Source organism: Spermophilus citellus, assembly GCF_964194105.1.
Source record: "Spermophilus citellus genome assembly, chromosome: 8".
In the NCBI taxonomy this organism is placed as follows: Eukaryota; Metazoa; Chordata; class Mammalia; order Rodentia; family Sciuridae; genus Spermophilus; species Spermophilus citellus.
The window spans coordinates 16,794,519-16,815,920 of NC_138189.1; the positions used below are offsets into that span (position 1 = coordinate 16,794,519).

The 21,402-nt window shown below is 37.0% G+C and overlaps 1 long non-coding RNA gene across 1 annotated transcript in view; it reads right to left on the minus strand.

Annotated features, from left to right (window-relative positions):
* LOC308654316 overlaps window positions 1-17,936 on the minus strand; it is a 186,796-nt gene extending 168,860 nt beyond the window's left edge. The window contains exons 1-3 of the long non-coding RNA XR_014023216.1: window positions 17,877-17,936; window positions 14,242-16,282; window positions 8,031-8,221 (exon numbers count right to left, since the gene is read on the minus strand). This is a non-coding gene — a long non-coding RNA (uncharacterized lncRNA). The remainder of the gene's footprint in view (window positions 1-8,030; window positions 8,222-14,241; window positions 16,283-17,876) is intronic.
* Window positions 17,937-21,402: the final 3,466 nt, after the last annotated feature.

Below are 21,402 nucleotides of genomic sequence, written 5' to 3' on the forward strand. Positions count from 1 at the left end.
ATGCATACAAAATCCGGAAGCCCTTTATAAATTGAATGAATCAGCTCTAAAGTACAATAAAGCCCAACATCTATAGGCATAATCTCCCACCACAAAGGAGAGACAACAGAGATAAACAAAGCCAAAACAAATGTATAGGAGAAAGCAGTTACAAAGCAGTCAAACAGAGCTGGAAAGTAATGTGAACAACATGAAAAAACAAGGGAAAAAAGGATTACAGATAATGCAGGACAACTTAAATCTACAGGAGGACCTAGAAGCATCAGAAACATGGACAGGGAAAGAAATCAAGGCATACCTAACTCAGATGGAACGGAATTTTAGAGAAGACATGAGACAGCAAGTCCAAGAATTGAAAGTATATTTTGAAAACAAACTAAACAAACAAATTCAAACTGCAAAGAATGAGCTTTACCAGGAGATAGAGATCTTAAAAAAAACCAAACAGTAATTTTAGAAATGCAAGAAACCATAAACCAGATTAAAAACGCTAACGAGAATATTACAAATAGACTAGATCAAGTAGAAGTCAGAACATCAGATAATGAAGACAAAGTTTATCAACTTGAAAAGAGTATAGTCAACACTGAAAATATGCTTGAATCTCATGAGCAATCTATCCAAGAGATATGGGATCTCATCAAAAAACCAAATTTGAGAGTCATTGGGATAGAAGAAGGCACAGAGGTTCAAACCAAAGGAATGGACAACCTATTAAATGAAATAATCCTAGAAAACTTCCCAGAGATGAAAGATGGAATGGATTGCCAAATTCTGGAAGCCTACAGGACCCCAAACATCCAAAACTGTAATAGACCAACTCCAAGACATATAATTATGAAGATACCCAACATACAGAACAAGAAGAGAATATTAAAAGCTACGAGGGAAAGGAGGCAGATTACATTCAGGGGTAAACCAATTAGGTTAATGGCTGATTTTTCATCACAGACTTTGAAAGCGAGAAGATCCTGGAACAATGTATTTCAAAGGCTGAAAAATAAGGGTCTCCAACCAAGAATACTGTATCCAGCAAAATTAAGCTTCAGATTTGACAATGAAATTAAAATCTTTCACAATAAACAAAAGCTAAAAGAATTCACAGCCAGAAAACCAGCACTGCAGAGCATTTTGGGAAAAATTCTACAAGAAGAGGAATGGAAAAATAGTGCCCAAAACCAACAGCGGGAGGTATCTCAGTAAAGGGGGAGGAAAAAAACCAAAAAGTAAAAACTAGCCAAACTAAAATAAGTAAATAAATAAACATGACTGGAAGTACAAATCATATTTCAATTGTAATCTTAAATGTTAATGGACTAAACTCACCAATCAAGAGACACAGGCTAGTAACCTGGATTAAAAAAAACAAACCCAACAATATGCTGCCTTCAGGAGACTCATATGATAGGAAAAGACGTACACAGACTGAAGGTGAAAGGTTGGGAAAAATCATACCACTCACATGGCCCTCGGAAGGAAGCAGGAGTGGCCATACTCATATCGAATAAAATCAACTTCAAACCTAAGTTAATCAAAAGGGATAAAGGACACTATATCCTGTTAAAAGGAACTATCCACCAACAAGACATAACAATTATCAATTTACATGCACCAAATAATGGTGCAGCAACGTTCATAAAACAAACTTTCCTCAAGTTCAAGAGTCAAATAGACCACAACACAATAATTATGGGTGACTTCAACACACCACTCTCACCATTAGACAGATCCTCCAGACAAAAGCTGAATAAAGAAACTATAGAACTCAATGACACAATCAATAACCTAGACTTAACCGACATATATAGAATATATCAACCATCATCAAGTGGATACACGTTCTTCTCAGCAGCACATGGATCTTACTCAAAGATAGATCATATATTATGCCATAGGGCAACTCTTAGTAAATATAAAGGTGTGGAGATAATACCATGCACCATATCTGATCATAATGGAATGAAACTGGAAATCAATGATAAAAGAAGGAAGGAAAAATCCAGCATCACATGGAAAATAAACAATATGTTACTGAATGATCAATGGGTTACAGAAGACATAAAGGAGGAAATCAAAAAATTCTTAGAGATAAACGACAATTCAGACACAACATACCAGAATCTATGGGACACAATGAAAGCAGTTTTAACAGGGAAAGCCATTTCTGGAGTTCATTCCTCAAAAAAAAGAAAAAACCAACAAATAAACGAACTCACACTACATCTCAAAACCCTAGAAAAGGAAGAGCAAAACAACAGCAAATATAGCAGAAGACAAGAAATAATTAAAATCAGAGTGGAAACCAATGAAATTGAAACAAAAAAGCCATTGAAAAAATTGATAAAACTAAAAGTTGGTTCTTTGAAAGAATAAATAAGATTGACAGACCCTTAGCCATGCTAACGAAGAGAAGAGAGAAAACTCAAATTACTAACATACGGGATGAAAAAGGCAATATCACAACAGACACTACAGAAATACAGAAGATAATTAGAAAGTATTTTGAAACCCTATATTCTAATAAAATAGAAGACAATGAAGACATTGATAAATTTCTTAAGTCATATGAGCTGCCCAGATTGAGTCAGGAAGACACACACAATTTAAACAGACCAATAGCAAAGGAAGAAATAGAAGAAGCCATCAAAAGACTACCAACCAAGAAAAGCCCAGGACCGGATGGGTATACAGTGGAGTTTTACAAAACCTTCAAAGAAGAATTAATACCAATACTTTTCAAGCTACTTCAAGAAATAGAAAAAGAAGCTCCTCTTCCAAGTTCATTCTATGAGGCCAACATCACCCTGATCCCAAAACCAGACAAAGACACTTCAAAGAAAGAAAACTACAGACCAATATCTCTAATGAACATAGATGCAAAAATCCTCAATAAAATCCTGGCGAATCAAATACAAAAGCATATCAAAAAACTTGTGCACCATGATCAAGTAGGATTCATCCCTGGGATGCAAGGTTGGTTCAATATACGGAAATCAATAAACATTATTCACCACATCAATAGACTTAAAGATAAGAACCATATGATCGTCTCGATAGATGCAGAAAAAGCATTCGACAAAGTACATCATTCTTTTATGTTCAAAACACTAGAAAAACTGGGGATAACAGGAACTTACCTCAACATTGTAAAAGCTATATATGCTAAGCCTCAGGCTAGCATCATTCTAAATGGAGAAAAACTGAAGGCATTCCCGCTAAAATCTGGAACAAGACAGGGATGCCCTCTATCACCACTTCTATTTAATTTAGTCCTTGAAATACTAGCCAGAGCAATTAGACAGACAAAAGAAATTAAAGACATAAAAATAGGAAAAAAAAGAACTTAAAATATCACTATTTGTGGACGATATGATCCTATACCTAGAAGACCCAAAAGGGTCTACAAAGAAACTACTAGAACTAATAAATGAATTCAGCAAAGTGGCAGGATATAAAATCAACACACATAAATCAAAGGCATTCCTGTATATCAGCAACAAAACTTCTGAAATGGAAATGAGGAAAACCACCCCATTCACAATATCCTCAAAAAAAAATAAAATACTTGGGAATCAACCTAACAAAAGAGGTGAAAGATTTATACAATGAAAACTACAGAACCCTAAAGAGAGAGATAGAAGAAGATCTTAGAAGATGGAAAAATGTACCTTGTTCATGGATAGGCAGAACCAACATCATCAAAATGGCAATATTACCCAAAGTTCTCTACAGGTTCAACGCAATGCCAATCAAAATCCCAATGGCATTTCTTGTAGAAATAGATAAAGCAATCATGAAATTCATATGGAAAAACAAAAGACCCAGAATAGCAAAAGCAATTCTAAGCAGGAAGTGTGAATCAGGTGGTATAGCGATACCAGATTTCAAACTATATTACAGAGCAATAGTAACAAAAACAGCATGGTACTGGTACCAAAACAGGCAGGTGGACCAATGGTACAGAATAGAGGACACAGAGACCAATCCACAAAATTACAACTTTCTTATATTTGATAAAGGCGCTAAAAGCATGCAATGGAGAAAGGAGAGCATCTTCAACAAATGGTGCTGGGAAAACTGGAAATCCATATGCAACAAAATGAAACTGAACCCCTTTCTCTCACCATGCACAAAAGTTAATTCAAAATGGATCAAGGAGCTAGATATCAAATCAGAGACTCTGCACCTAATAGAAGAAAAAGTTGGCTCCGATCTACATATTGTGGGGTCGGGCTCCAAATTCCTTAATACGATGCCCATAGCACAAGAGTTATATACAAGAATAAACAAATGGGACTTACTTAAACTAAAAAGTTTTTTCTCAGCAAGAGAAACAATCAGAGAGGTAAACAGGGAACCTACATCCTGGGAACAAATTTTTACTCCTCACACTTCAGATAGAGCCCTAATATCCAGAATATACAAAGAACTCAAAAAAATAAACAATAAGATAACAAACAACCCTATCAACAAACGGGCCAAGGACCTGAACAGACACTTCTCAGAGGAGGACATACAATCAATCAATAAGTATATGAAAAAATGCTCACCATCTCTAGCAGTCAGAGAAATGCAAATCAAAACCACACTAAGATACCATCTCACTCCAGTAAGATTGGCAGCCATTATGAAGTCAAGTAACAATAAGTGCTGGCGAGGATGTGGGGAAAAGGGTACACTTGTACATTGCTGGTGGGACTGCAAATTGGTGCAGCCAATATGGAAAGCAGTATGGAGATTCCTAGGAAAGCTGGGAATGGAACCACCATTTGACCCAGCTATCGCCCTTCTCGGTCTATTCCCTGAGGACCTTAAAAGAGCATACTATAGGGATACTGCCACATCAATGATCATAGCAGCACAATTCACAATAGCTAGACTTTGGAATCAACCTAGATGCCCTTCAATAGATGAATGGATTAAAAAACTGTGGCATTTATACACAATGGAGTATTATGCAGCACTAAAAACCGACAAAATCATGGATTTTGCAGGGAAATGGATGGCATTAGAGCAGATAATGCTAAGTGAAGCTAGCCAATCCTTAAAAAACAAATGCCAAATGTCTTCTTTGATATAAAGAGAGCAACTAAGATCAGTACAGGGAAGAAGAGCATGAGGAAAAGATTAACATTAAACAGAGACGAGTGGGGTGGGAGAAAGGGAGAGAGAAGGGAAACTGTATGGAAATGGAAGGAGACCCTCATTGTTACACAAAATTACATATAAGAGTTTGTGAGGGGAAAGGGGAAAAAAAACAAGGGAGAGAATTAAACAACAGCAGATGGGGTAGAGAGGGAAAATGAGAGGGAAGGGGAGGGGGGATAGTAGGGGATAGGAAAGGTAGCAGAATACAATAGTCATTAATATGGTATTATGTAAAAATGTGGATGTGTAACCGATGTGATTCTGCAACTTGTATTTGGGGTAAAAAATGGGAGTTCATAACCCACTTGAATCAAATGTATGGAAGATGATATGTCATGAGCTTTGTAATGTTTTGAACAACCAATAAAAAAAGAAAAGGAAAAAACCCTCATATTTAATTAAGAGGAAAAAATGGATGTACCTATTAGAACTTAAAGACTATAATTTTTTTTCAAGGTCAGTTTCCCCAGAAGCAGGGTCTTAGATGACAGTTCATAAGACCGTGGCTCCTCATTAGCAAAACCAAAAAAGAGTGAAGTAAACAGGACAGTAAAGAAGAAGCAGCTAAGAGTGTGATCTCAAGCAAGATTCCCACACAGGCCAACCTCAGTCGTACCCCGTGGGCAAACCCTGGAGAGAAAGTTGCATCTCAGAATTGCCCTAACCCAAGTCAAGAGAGCTGGGTTTTCAAACTTCCACAGAAGACACTGCAAAGGATGACAGCAAAAAGACCTACGATTCAGTCAAAGAAGTCTCCAGAAGACTGAAGGAAGACTTCAAAACATGTCTATAATTAATAAATAATGGGGATAAACACATATTAAAGTCCAGAAACATACAGGAACAATAAAAATGGTATTAGTGAATCTGGACAGAGCACAAACATTATTCATGGTGTGGTTCTTTAACAATGTTCATTCATTTATTTAAACAATTTATCCATTATATTATCCTTATCATGCTAAAAAACTAGATAAACGTACTTATACAGCTTAAACACAGGGTATCTTCCCAAAATCAATGGATAAGTTTAATTGGCCTACATTAAGCAACTCAACCCAACAAGCCTTCATTCTTTGAACCATCATTTCTATTTATCCAATCATTCGAAAGTTTTCATTATTAATTGGCCATTGTAAAGAATCCATTGAACACCATTGTAAACAGCTTTAGAGTCACAATTTGTTTTGAAAACTGACTCTACATCCTAACAACTGCATGATTTAGAGCAAATGACTATATTTTCCAAGTTCCTATTCACACATGCCTAAAGTGGGGATAATTGTTTTATAATGTTTAAATGAGATAATGCAATTAGCTGACTTTACATAGGGCTTGGCACAGGGTAAGAGGGCCACAAATCTTAGTTAATATAATAATGGTGAAAATGTTGTTGCTGCTGCTGCTGCTTCTGTTGGAGAAAGGGTAATCATTTCTATGTATCAAATAGTGTGCTTAATAGGAAAACAAGATTGGCTCCCACCTTACAGAGGTTTTTATTCTTAGAAGGCAAGGAGTCAATATTTAGCAAATAAAGGATAAGTTATACAAGAAAACAATGTATATTTAGTATGGAATGAAACACAAACATAAACAAACAAAAACCTCTCACCATTAATCTCCTACCCTAGTAGCGTCTCCACAGTGACATGAATTCTCTAAAACACACCTCCAATCTTGATGTTCCCTTGTGCCCAGATTGTTGATGACTTCCTTATACCTGCATAAAAAGTCCCAGCTCTGCAGCACACGTCTGATCCATGTGCCCCCATTTCTCGGTCTTCTGAAACTACCATCTTTCACTTCGTTCCAGTGCACAGTACCAGAATTATCCAAAATACAAACTATCTGGAATACGTAACATTTTTCTACTTCTGTGTCACTGGTCAAGTAGCTGCATCCATGTGAAATATTTTTTCTCTGATTTTTACTGTTGAAATCTCTCTCACCCTTGGATGTCATCGCAAGAGTCACTTCCTGTATAAAACTTCCCCAACTCCTCCATTTACGTGATGGCTCCCTGGCCACACTCTCACAGCACACAGTCCTTGCTTTACCCTTAATGGGAACTTGCAGAGGGGGAGAAGAAAATGACTGGGAAGAAGAGGTTTACGCCCTGAGATGGGGTCAGCTGCTCAGCAATGTCAGTCAACATGTTGGTCTTTGCACTATTAGATTGTGAGTTCCCTGAGGCCGAGGATGATCTCTAAGACACTAGAAAGACAAGGAGGAAACTAGCATGCTACAATACTGTAGAAATTAAGGTGGAAAATTTCAAGGAAGTGGATAAGAAAACCCATGTCATATGTTTCTGAAAATTCAAATAAAATAATGACTGAAAGAGGCTTGTACAAGTAAGCTGGTCGAGGATTTTGAAAATGCAGTTTTCCTAGTTGCATGAATGTGTATCATTCTTATATAATATATATACTATCATATCTATATATAGATATGGGAAAGAATAAATAGTGAAACCATACATAAAACTAGCCATGCAAAATGCCAGTCATTCAGAGTGCACATAAAATTATGAGATATGTAGTTGGTGGTGGGAGGTTGAGGAGGTTTATGTCATAAGAAATTTTCAACATTTTAAAAAAATCCTACTTTTGTTAAAGGATAAAGGGAAATTATTCATTCAGGATAGAGATTTAAAATGCTGGGGAGGAGAAACATTTTTAAAGGATCTGATGTTTTTAAGTATTCTCGAATGGATTACTCGACAATTAATCGGTGTGGTTGTGTAATTCCTATAATTCTATAAAGTGGAAATTAAAACCACTGCAACACCAGCTTGATCTTTTCACAATGAATGCAGCATTTTCCCATTATGTTAGGTAGATTCATGTGTTTGGATGGCAAAAGCAATTGTTTGTCCATACCTCGTTCTTAGAAAAATTCCCAACTGGTTGAATACAGCTTGGTCTAGAAGATTGAGGTTGTCCTTTCAAGATCACAAACCACGCAGGAAGGCCAGACTCCCCATCGACTGTTAGAGGAAGCTTCCCAGTGCTCAGGAGTGCAGAGGGCATCTCTTCTGAATGTTTACAACATGGCAGACACTGGTCTCAGCCTTTAAACATACAACACATACATCATTATCACAACAAACTGATAAGAGTGGTACAATTATTTTTGCCATTTTACAGTCTAGAAAACAAGAACAGAGAATGTAAATGCATTGCTCAAGGTTTCACAGTTAATACATGGTAGAAGGGGAATTTAGAGTTTAACTTATCTCGTTCCAGAGTCTCTGTTCTTTATTTATCACTACTCCATATTTTAAGAACATAATGCTGTAAGTTTTGCTGAAATACTGTTTCCTCCAAACAAAACAACAAGAACACTTCTGGATAATATTTAAAATATAAATAGTATTTTTTACGTTATCACCTTATAGAGAAAGATTATTACTTCATATAAGCCAGGGAATTAAAGATCAAGTCTTTTTGGCCTTTATAGCAGCATCAGTCAAGTAAAAAAAGCATATTTTATGTAGCAAATGGAATCATATTGAGAATATTTCCTGTTAGCTTCTGAGTGGGGTGACAGTAACTAATTATGTTAATTACCTGACTTACATTGATGACTTACAAAACCACATATAACTTGCTGTGAACAGATGTAGGTGGTTGTTAGCTAGATGTAGAAACGTGGGACTTGATTTGGATGATATCAAATTAGTTTTTAAATAAGTGCTTTACACACTGCTTGAATAATCTGAAAATCATCTGCAGCTATACAGCATGGCAGTCATGGGTTCTCAGATAGGTTATTATAGCTAACCTCCATATCTTACTATAAATATTCTCAACGTAAAGCAAAGCCTTCCTGAGAGAATCATCTAGATACACCATGAGAGAACTGTTTCGATGGGAAAATTGCAAACTAGTAATTATCTCTTGGTTTCCCAATGATTTTCTTTATAGCATGAATTCCTCCTTAACCTATCATATCCCATTGCCTATATATAGGACACTTATAAAAACCTAAATTGAGCAATTTTAGAGGTGTCCTGTAAAATCCTGAAGGTTTTTATAGGTGTCCTATATTTGAGACAACGGGTTGTAGTGGGTTAATGTTGGCACTATCTAAAACAGTAGCTCTATCCTTAGCTCATTCAAAGTAGCTAATTGTGTCTTTAAAATACAGATTCCTGGACACTTCCAGAGATTCTGTCTCAATGGGTCTGAAAAGGGCCCCAGAATCTGTATCTTAAATTGGCTCCTGCGGGAAGACTATCAGTCAACTTCACACTGAAAACCACAGATCAGAGTCCAATGAAGTCAGATCAATATACAGCTCTACCTGACCTAAATGTTTGGTTCAGGTAGCACCTAGTCAGAAAGCCATTTACCTGGTTTTCTCAGCTCTGCAGACAGTCATCAAGGGCTGTGTGACTAAACAGGTAAGGCACCTCCCTTAACCACTGCTGGAGGATTCTATGTCTTGAGACTCCAAAACCAACACAAAGATTAATTGGGAATGATTGTCCTGGAATACAGAATAAACTAGGAAACATTTATGCTACAGATAATGTAAACAAACATGCATACAACAAACTTTCAACATATGTTGATTTCTAATCTCTCCTCACTAGAATACTAATGAAACCTCTGCCCAGATGAGGTTAGGGGTAATGTCTTTGTCCTATTACTACCCAACCCCTCCCCTTCTCCTTGACTTACTGGGATTTGCTGATTTCTTATCCTATCTCATAGGCATTAATATAAATTCTATCATTTGATATACATGTGCTAATTTTAATATTTTTAGAGTACCTGCAATTGTTCATAAAGGCCTGCACCAATTATACATCTGCAACTTTGGTTATTCAGTCTTTCATGAGATATTGTACAAAACTGTGTGGAATTAAAATGTGTTTCTCCTCCAGCTTGGTGAACATGCTGGCCACGTCCAGTTGTGACAGGTTGGGGACAGATAGCATCTTTGTTATGTTGCAATGAGGATGACAGAGGCAGCCTTGCCTTTTCACAGGAAGAAAAGGGCTGCCAAACTCAGTGATGTCTGACACGGTTTCCAACCATGGGCAGAAGGCTCTTATGCTTTTAGTATGTGTCACATAACCAATGCCAAAATGGATGCTGCTATTTAAACCAAGCTCTCTACTGTGTGGGCTTCATGAGCTTAGCTAACATTTCCACATTGGTTCTTTAGAAATAGAATTGCATCAAAATCATCTTGTTGGGGTTGCAACTTGTGATGCAAAAGACATTTTTAGTTTATGGAGAAAGTTAGGAATTTTAAAGATTACATTTGTTTAGGTAGGGGGTATACTATCATATAGGATACATTTTCAACATGGCAAGAATTGTTGAAAGATGGTTGATCTATGTTTTCCAACTACATTTTCTAGGGATAATTTTGTTTCTTAGAAAAAAGAATAAATCAAATGATTACATAATTTTTCTTTATATCCTTCATTGTATAGATTTCAATTCAAAAAATTCTTTCTAAAAATACATATTTTTAAAAAATATTTTTTTATTTTTTTAGTTTTCGGCGGACACAACATCTTTGTTTGTAGACACAACATCTTTTGTTTGTTCATGGTGCTAAGGATCGAACCTGGGCCGAACGCATGCCAGGAGAGCACGCTACCGCTTGAGCCACATCCCCAGCCCCAAAATACATATTTTTAATTGACACAAAACAATGTGCATATTTAGGACTATAGTGTGACATTTCAATACCTGACACATACACATACATACACACACACACACTCACACATATATAATTTCTTTGCATTGGAATATGAGTAAGGATAGTTAAAAAAATACAGGGGTGAGGTTGGATAGGAGCAACACCTTGAAATGTCCTGTATCACAATACAATAAATATGGCTGATAATAATTAATTGAATATTTCAGAATTCTAAAATGACTTAGTTTGCAAAAAATGCAGTGCTAAGAGGGAGAGGTAGTTACTCTGGTGCCTCTACAACAAACACCTCTTATCTCCAGACCCCTCAGGTAACCAGTGCAAAGTCAAGAACTCATAACCAATCTGCACCACAGGGAACTGCAGTCCACACAGGGCAACTAGAAGCACTTAAGACCAATCTGCAATCCAAAAGTATGTCCAGGAAGTTTCTGAAGCCAATCAGAAAAAATTTCCAAATTGCAGCTACATTGAAATGTACAGAAATTTGTTATCCTAAATGCAAAGACAGCAAAACAAAATCTTTGCTTTACCTTTAAGATTATCTTCTTAACAAAAAAGAAAGAAGGGAGATAGCAACTCTGCATTATGCTTTAACATAAGTTCATTCTAGCTATATTCTGATAACAGAACCTCAGAAATAGCTGTCTTGTATCTTTTTTGCCTTTCTCAGGCATATTTCTTATTTCTAATGGTTGTGTGCAATCTATTATTTAAAGACATCCACCATTCCTCAAGATCCTCAGGCTTTTATTTCACCTGTTTATGTAAACTTTTGGGAGTAAGTTTTTGTTTTTTCCTTGAAACTTTTTCACTCCGTTAAAAGTCTCAGAAACAATCATTCTTATTTTTGAAAGTTACTTTCAAAGAAAGGAAATACTCCAGTGTGATGAAACTAAAAGCAAAATGAAATTTCATTTTTTCCAAGTAAAAATAATGTTCAAAAGTTCAGTGGGATGTTCATTAGTTATGACAAATGGACGTGTCTTTTTTCTGTTGCTGTAACAAAATACCTGAAGCTGGGTGATTTATAAAGAAAGTAGTTTATTTGCCTTGCACTTCTAGAAGTCTAAGTACATCTGCTCTGCTTCTTATAGGGAGGGGCTCATAAAATGTCAAATCATGCTGCAAAAGCAGAAGGGAAGCAGGCATGTGCAGAAGAGCACATGTGTCAATAAGATGGAGGGGAGACTGACCGGCTTTATAATAACCCACTCTCAACTGATCCAGTCCGACAAGCCCTAAAGCACCCCAGTGGGAAAAGCATTATTTCTTCCATATATATATAGTATGGTCACCTCTTAAAGACACCTGTCAACAGCAGAACAGTAGAGATCATATCTTAGCATGAGTTTCAATGTGTGTTTTTAGGAGCTCTCTGCATTAACTTTGTGACACTTCTCTGTGAATCTTGAACCATTAAAAAATATATGTATACACACACACACACACACATACACTATGTATGTATACATACATATACTTACATATATGCGTACATATATAAAATGCATTTATATATTTACATACACACATATACACACACAAGAAGAGAGATAAGAGGTGAAAATTACATGGGACTTTAAATATTATCTAGTCCAACCAACTGACAAAATGTCAGAATCTTTTCATCAACATCATCCAAAAAGGGTCATTCAGGCTAGATTCACTTGAATTGTATTTTCATCAGGAAATTCTCTAAGCCCACACAGCCCAGAAAGTATATTTTGGGAGATTTCTGAGAGAACATTCTCTCCTTTATGGAGACCCAATCTGTCTCTCTGTGGAATAGCTGTGGAGCTAGTCTTTGGGGTCGCAGTAAACCATTCTATTTCTGTGCTCTCAGACTAATAGGTGTAAATTATAAAACACATCTAACTCCTTGCATTAGTTTGCTCAGGTTGCCGTGATGTAATTCCAGAATGGAGGCCTTAACCAACAGATATTTTTCACAGTTCTGGAAGCTGAAGTCCAAGGTCAAGTTGTTGACAGTTTGGGGCTTCTCTAGAAGCCTCTCTCCTGTAAATGGCTGCCTCCTGGCTGTGTCCTCCCATAGCCTTTTCTCTGTTTGTTCATCCCTGACATCTTTTCCTCTTAGTGGTGACCAGCCCTATCAAATTAGGACCTGCCACTCCAGGATCTCATTGGACCTAATCACCTCTTTAAGGGCCTTGTTTCTAAGTACAGTCATAGTGGGCGTTAGGACCTCAACAGAGATCTTAATCAGATACAACTTGGTCCATACCACCTCCTCTATGCACTAAACCTTTCAGCTGTTGGAAAAGTACAGCAAGATACTACAGTGTATTTTAGGAGTATGGATTTAGAATTATACATCTGGGAACAATCCCAGCTCAGGAACTAGTTAGCAGCATGTGTAACCTTGGGCAGTTATGTTCCCTTAGAGGCTTCACTGTTCCCTCAGTAAAATGAAGATGATAATGCAATTACTCAATGGAAGCAGTCTCCTAATCCAGGGGCGATATGGCCCAAGACACTCAGCGGAAGCCTGAAACCATGGATATGCTATGTTTAGTGCATGTGTGTAATATACATATATGGATGTACCTTAGAATTAGTACTCTAGCTACTATAACTAATTTATCTTAGAATTGTGAGATATCCAGTTAATTGTTGTCAACAATTATCCTATTGTGCTATAAAACATTGAGTTATTGTGCTAGTATATATCTTATTTTCTTTCCTAACATACATACATATAATAAAGTTTAATTTGTAAATTAGGTGCAGCAAGAACATAGCAATAAAGTAAAAACAATCCTAACAATATACTCTAATGAAAGTTTTGTGAATATGGTTCTCTCTCATCTCTCTGACAATGTCTTATGGTACTAAACAAACAACTCTTGACTTGGGTTAAATCAATTGTTGAAAGCAAAACCACCAAAAGACGGGGCTAGTGGATAGGTTATGGTAATGGTAACTGCTCATCAGGTTCATGGTGAAGGTTTGTTATCACAGTTCACATAAAGCACGTCACACAATAGCTAGCACATAACAAAGTTTTACTGAGTACTAATAATGATAATAATCACTGCTCATCCTTCTCCAGTCTCAGAAATCCTCTTATCTTTTTTGGAATGGTTTTAGTCCCCCCAACCTAAGCCACATGTCCTGTGCTGTGCCTATGCTTGTGTCTGAGGCAAAATCTCACTCCTGTGCAGTTGGAAATGTACATCCTAATAATTGTACCTAATAGCCCCTTTACTATTTTAACACTCACTGGGTAATAAATTCAAAGCAAGTAACCCCCCCCCCAAGTCTCCTTAGCTCCACAGTCCTTTTCTGGAGACTCCTGCTGAGCCAAGTCTCCTTCCAACCTATTTTGAAAGGCCAGATTCTGGCAACAAAAAACATAAGGATTCATTCATTCATATCATATCCTACCTCATTAGCATCAGCATCTTCTTCTCATTGTCTCTTCTAGGTGCTCTAGAATCATCTGACGGCTCATTAATAATCTGTTTCAGAATTTTCTCTAAATCCATCCAAGTTTTCTGATTTGTGTGGGGGAACAGCTGTGGCCTGGCGCTCTGGCCACTCTGCAGGTACCGCATGAATAAAAGCTTGAAAGACAGCTACCAGAGTCTTGGCAGGCCACCTCCTGGACCAGAGAGGAGGGAAGCTTCTAAGGCCTATTCTAAATCTCCCACTCACACTCTACCTCCCAAAAAGTGTGTCAAGAGACAGTTTCTCATCGCTTCCTGGGCTCTGAGGACACATAGGCCTTCCTGCCCCCTCCCTCAGAAGAGAGCTGTGGAAAATGAAATCTCTCTGCTGGAGTCCAGATTTAGCTCCTTAGAAAGAGGGTGTCTCCCTACTCCTGGTGCAGTCTCTTCTGTTTTGTGTTCATGCCATCCTGGTTGGTGTCTGGGGGCTGGGCACATGGGCTTGTTCTTCTCCTCACTGTCTCTATAAACAATATGCAGTCCAAGTCTAAAAGTAGTTCCTTGCATCTTTTCCAGCCTATCAGTTGGGCACTGGCTCTGTCTTATTCTCTGTGGATAAGCTTGACAGTTGTGGAAACTTCTTGTTTCTTTAAAATCAGAAATTAATTTATCCAACTCTATTCTTTTCAGATTATCTTCAAAATTACTCAAAGAATGTCCATGGCCAGCTTGTGGTATCATTTGCAATATCTCTTAGTACTCTGGATTGCAATTTGCTATAGCCCAAAGGTCATGTTACAGCAATCATCTGTTGCTAGTTGCTTTCTTATAATCTTTTCATTTTAACTTCATTTCACTTTTATCAAGTTTCCTGCACACTTTATGGCCTTTGTTACCTATGCAAAGTTCACCTGCCATTATTCTGCTACACCACGAACATTTTAACTCTAGAATTTCACAGCCTCCACTGTTGGAGAAGTTTTCTATCTTGAGGCATGTATCCATTCCTTTATTCAGACACTTACTAAGTCATGCCTAGCAAGAGCACTAAGACATTAAGAATTTATACTTATGTAAGGACCTTCATATGTCCTTACATATTACATAAATGAACCTTTTTGATCCTCAATGCAATATGCAGCATTATCACTGTGTCCATTTTATACGTTATTAAAGTAATGCCACCCAAAGTTATGTAAAGATTCATTGTGGCTCACAGCTTAAGAGGCTCAATCCATGGTCACTTTGCTCTATTGTTTCTGGGCCTGTAATGAGGTAAAGCAGCTCACCTCATAAAAGGCAGGAAGGTGAGGCAGGGGGATCTGGGAGAGAGAAGGAAAGACAGACAGGCAGTGTAGAGGATGTGGGCAGGGACAAGCTGGCTCCTTCAAGGGCACAACCCCAGTGAACAACTTGCTCCAACTAGGCCATACCTCCTAGAGTTTCTATCACCTTCCAATACTCCATTCAATTATAAACCCTCAGTGGGTGCATTGATGAGATCAAAGCTCGATAATCCAATCGCTCCCCAAAACAACCGCCTTTGAACATTGCTGCATTAGGGCCCAAATCTTCTCCACATAAGGTTTTTTTTTTGGGGGGGGGAGGTGTTCCTGATCCACATCATGACAGGAAGGGAAGAAGAAATGTATCAATGAACAAAGGTGCCCTCCAAAAAGATAAGTCAAAGTCCTAATTCCTGATACCTGTGAGTGAAATCTCCTTTAGAAACAAAAAAGCATCTTGACAAACAGGGTCGTGATTAAATAAAGTCATAAAAGCCCTGGTGGTCCCTAAGGCAAGATGATGGTGCTATATGAAAAGAGGAAGCGGAAACACTGGGGGCAAATTCCTTGAGAAGGTGGAGCCATTCAGGGAGAAGATGGCCCTGCAAAGAGGGCGGCAGAGATGGGAGCCATGCTGCCACAAGTCCAGCCATGCCTGGGGCTTCCAGGAGGTAGAAGAGGTGAGGAAGGATCCCCTCTCTTGCCTTCAGAGGGTGCACTGCCTTGATGATTTCAGACTTCAGGCCTCTAGAGCTGTGAGAGAATAAATTTCAGTTACTTTAAGACACCTAGTTTATGGTACTTTACTACAGTAGCACTAGGAAAAGAATGCATGCTTCAGGGCCAATTTACATGCCACATCCTTGGTGTATAGATTAATGGACATTTCTTGACTCAGAATGAATCAGCCCCTCTGTATTAGTTAGGGTTCTCTAGAGGAACAGAAACAACAGGATATATATGTATGTGTATGTATGTATGTATATATATATATATATACATACATACATACACATACATACATGCATGCATGCATACATACATACATACATACAAGTATGATTACAAAAGGGGGTTTATTAAATTGGCTTTCACAACCAGAAGCTGGATCATCCTACAATGGCTGTCTGCAGACAAGAGAGCTGGAGGAATCAGTAGCTACATAGTCCAAGAATCTAAGGGCCCAGAACAAGAGGTAACAATGATGTATCCCCGGACCAGGAGCAAAAGCTTGGAAACTCCCTGGAGAGTCACTGGTTAGAGTGCACTTGGAAGAGTGAAGGAGTTGGATCTGATGTCCCCAGGTGATCACAGCAGCAATTAAAGGACCTGCTCAAGCCAGAGGAATGAGAAGTTGTGCTCTGTTTGTGTACAATATGTTGAAATGCATTCTACTGTCATGTATAACTAATTAGAACACACTCACACACACACACACATACCTTCTAAGGTGATCTCAAAAGAAAAAAAAAATTTAAAAAGAATAGAGCTTGCATCAACTGCTTCTCCCTTGTCCTTCCAAATTTTTGTTCCATCGAGGCTGCAATCTATTGGACTGTGCTGCTCACACTTATAGTGGGTCTCCACCTCAGTTTGCTGTTCCCTGTGCATCATTCCTAGAATGACCCTCACGGACACACCTAGAAGCCTCTTAATCTTAGGCCTCTTTTAATCCAATCAAATTGACAATTAAGATTAGCTAACTCGCCCTCTGTGGCAGAACCATGGTATTGACTTTACTTGACATGTCTATTTATAGAACACTAGCTGGAAACTTCCTTCAGCTTTTAGGCCAACAAAGCACATTGCCTTAAATACAGCAGTAGCTCAAAATATTCCCTGATTGGAATTACTGACCTGAATTAAACCAAACAAGAAAGAGAATAATTTATGAACTGTATATTTGTGTCCAAATTTTATTTTGAAAAAGCTTAAATATAGTGTTCAATACTCAAGTCTTTTTTCAGATTGCTATTTTATGAAGCAAACTTTAAATACCTCTTTGGTAAGAATTTTATGAAATGTTACTCAATATATTCACTTAAGATTATGGAGAGGAAACCAAAACTAAAAATTTCCCGTGAAACTTATTGTAGGAATATGTTGGCATATGTTCCTCTTGTTTTGAAAAATTTCAGAAAGTGTGAAGATTCTACTAAACTAAACACACTTCTATTAAGAATTGTTTTTCTCATAAAATAGAAGAAAAAACATTACAAATTTTCTCTAATTATTTTGCATATCACAATGGGTTAAGGCTTAATGCTCCTGAATTGTAAACACTGGGCAAGGAAAGCTATAATGGAAGCGTATATATTTGCTCTCTGGTAACTACCACAGTACTTACTGGCAATTTTTTACTCTCATACAGTAGCCGTCTGCCTTCAAGTTCATGTTTATACCCCACTCCTTGTACCACCTGCATGTTACAAGGGTAAAACATAATGTGATCCTTGGAGAAATAATTTGATGAATTTCAAAGGCATACAAAAGTAATTTTTGCATTATTTTTTATTTGCTTCATGAAAAATTGACCATTTCACTTTGAAATTAATCATAATTTATACTACTGTTATTGAAACTACAATTTGGAAAAATTATAATTACGAACCTCCTTTTTCCCTCATTATAACTCCCTAAGGATAAGAACCATATTTTATAACTCTTCTTCTCCCACATATGATTGTGACACATTTTAGGTACTCAACTAATATTGGTTGAAATTTGTGCCGTGGTCTTATTCTATGAGGCTTATAAGTTGGAAACTCACAAGCACATTCCCACTGAAGAGAAATAAAAAATTATATGAAAAAGAAGAAATAACAACAAATTATATGAGTTGCAATTATAAAATGAGTGTCACATCAGGGATTTATTACAATTTTTTGCACCTTTCCAGAAGGATTATAGAATTGGGCAAGGAGGCTGGAGAACCATACCTACAATAATTGCCCAATTTAGTTAACCAAGACACTGGATAAAAGGAACAGAAATTCTAAACTGAAGAGGACCAAATGTGCCAGACTGACCTTTCTCTTGTTGCAAATGAAGCACTGTGTTCAAGCATAGGCATAGCTGTTATAGCAAAGAGAGCCAAACACAATGACTCAAGAAAGCAAGTTTACTCTTTTCCATAGAATAGTCCAGAGTGGACAGGTGGTCTGAGATTGGTGGGAAACTAGATTCTACATGATCATACATGGACTCCAGGTCCTTCTCTCCTGGTGTTTTGCCAAACTGTAGGGTGTTGTCCTCATTTATATGTTCAGAATTCGTTACCATTACCATGCCATTATTCTAATTGAGAGTGGAGAGGAAAAAGGATACATTTAAAGAATGTGTCTCTAATATCATATATATCCTTCTTCTTATCTCCTCTTTTCTAGAAGTTAGTCTCATGCTCCAGGGAAAGATCTAAGTTTTGTGGAGCCTGAAACAGACATAATGAATCAATGGAGTCAGAAAAAGGAAAACAAAATTAATTACAAAGTGATATCTGTTAGCTTTCCATTACTATAACAAAATACCCCAGATAATCAGCTTACAAAGAGAAAAGCATTATATTAGCTAAGTTTTTAAAGTTCCAATTGATTCTCTTACTCTGAGCCAGCTGCAACATAATATAAGGTGGAACAAAACTGCTTATCTCATGGTCAGAAAAAAATAATAAAACAGATGAAGAGAGACCAGGTCCCGCAATCTCATTCAAGGGCCTCACCTCACAGCTTCCACCATCTCCAAAGAGTGACACCTTAGAGACCAAGTTTTTAATAGATGTACCTTTGGAGGGCATTCAAGGTCCAAACCACAGCAATAAACAAAACATGTACATAAATGTGATTAAAAATACATAAGTTTTTGAAAATCTATAAAACATCAAATGACATATAAAATCTTGATATTTATTTAGAATGAACAAGTGTGTAGACATTTTAAGGCTTGCAAATTCTGCAAGTATCACAAAATCCAAAATAAAATATTGTCATTAACCGTTTGCCAAACCTCAATATGATTTTCCCATATTTTTGACTCCATGTTTTGACTGCTTCTTGATATGCATTTCTATCCCATCACTTTCTATAGAAAGAATAGAAAAACAATTGTCTCTGACATGGTTGCTGTGGTTTGGCTGTGGTTTGTCCCTCAGGGGTCCGTGTATTGGAAGCTTGAGCCTAATGAGGCTGTGGGACCTTTAAGAGGGATGACCTACTGGAAGGGCCTTGGGTCATTGAAGGTTCTGCCTTTGGAAGGGATTGTTATTTCTCATGGGACCCTTGGTAGTTCTCATAAAAGGGCTGTTATAAAAGCTTAAGCCTGGTCCAACTCAGCTTCCTTTTTAAGATGTAACTTCTCACTCCCAGACCTGCTATGCTATTTCCTTTGGGGCCCTTGCCAGAATCTGTACCATGCTATTTGGACTTTTAGTCTCCAAACCTATGAGCTAAATAAACCTCTTTTCTTCATAAGTGGCTATCTCAGGCATTTCATAACAGTGAAGAAAAGCTGACAAATACAATGGTTTATCAAAATTTATATTTTATTGTTGATTATTTAAAATAGTTTTTCAGTGTCAAGATCCATTATTGGTAATGACAATATCAGACCTATTTTGTATTATATAAAGCATACATCAGGAATGTATAAAGCATGTAACTTAAGATACAACTGTATTGTTTGTAGTAGTGCTAAAGGTTTCAGCTTCAAAAACAAGACTTATGATCAGTTCTATTTCATGTGCTTCTCACCAAAACAAGAATCATGCCCAGTATGTTTAATTGTGCACATGGTGCTAGTATATTCTAGATGGAAGAGAACTGAAATCTGTTTCCAATCCAATAACTTGAAATATATTTCCAGTCTAACTCTTGTGATTTCTGTGCTGGGACCACACAAAAGGACAAAACTGCTTTGGGGAAGTGTGACAAAGTACGAGCTAGAAGGGAGACAGTAGTCTTATATACTGTGATTACAACTGGACTTTTGTAAATTTTCAAAAACTTATGACCCAAACTTAAGATCAGATGCTGAATTTTGTCATATTGAGAGAATCCTCCCAGAGTTTGACAAATTTCCTTTAAGAGAATGCTCTTGAGTTCCATCCATTTTCCTACAAATGACATACTTCATTTTTATTCATGCTACAGTATTGACCCTACGCATTCTTCTAGGAGTGTGAAGTTCCTGTTCTAATTCCTAGGTCTTTATTCCATTTGGAATTGGCTTTTGTGCAGGGGGATAGGAATCTAGTCTTATTATTATACATATGGATGACCAGTTTTTCCAGCATCATTTGTTTAAAATACTCTTTTCTAAAATATTTTTGGTGCTTTTGTCAAGGATCACATTACTGTATCTTTGAGAATTTGTTTGCGTGTCTTCTGTTCTGTACCATTTTTCTATGTGTTTTTGTGCCAAGCCCACATAGTTTTTATTATTGTAGCTCTATGGTATAATTTGAAGTCAGGTGTTATAATGCCTACAGCATTGCTTTTTGACTTAGAATTGCTTTAGCTATCCTGGATCTTTTATTCTTCCAAATGAGTTTTAGGATTGCTTTTTCTAGTTCTGTGAAGAATGTTATTGTCATTTGACAAAATTCCCTTAACAGAATGCTCTTGAGTTCCATCAATTTTCCTACAATTGACATAATTCATTCTTCTTTATGGCTATATTAAACTCCATTGTGTAGATATTCCACATCTTCTTTATCCATCTACTTTTGATTCATATTTTTCTAATGGCTAATGATGTGGAAAAAAATTCTTTTTTCATGTTTTTTGGCCATTCATTAATTGGGTTTTGGGGTTTTTTGGTGTTAAATCTGGTAATTGCATTAAATCTGTATATTGTTTCTGGTAGTATGATTACTTTAA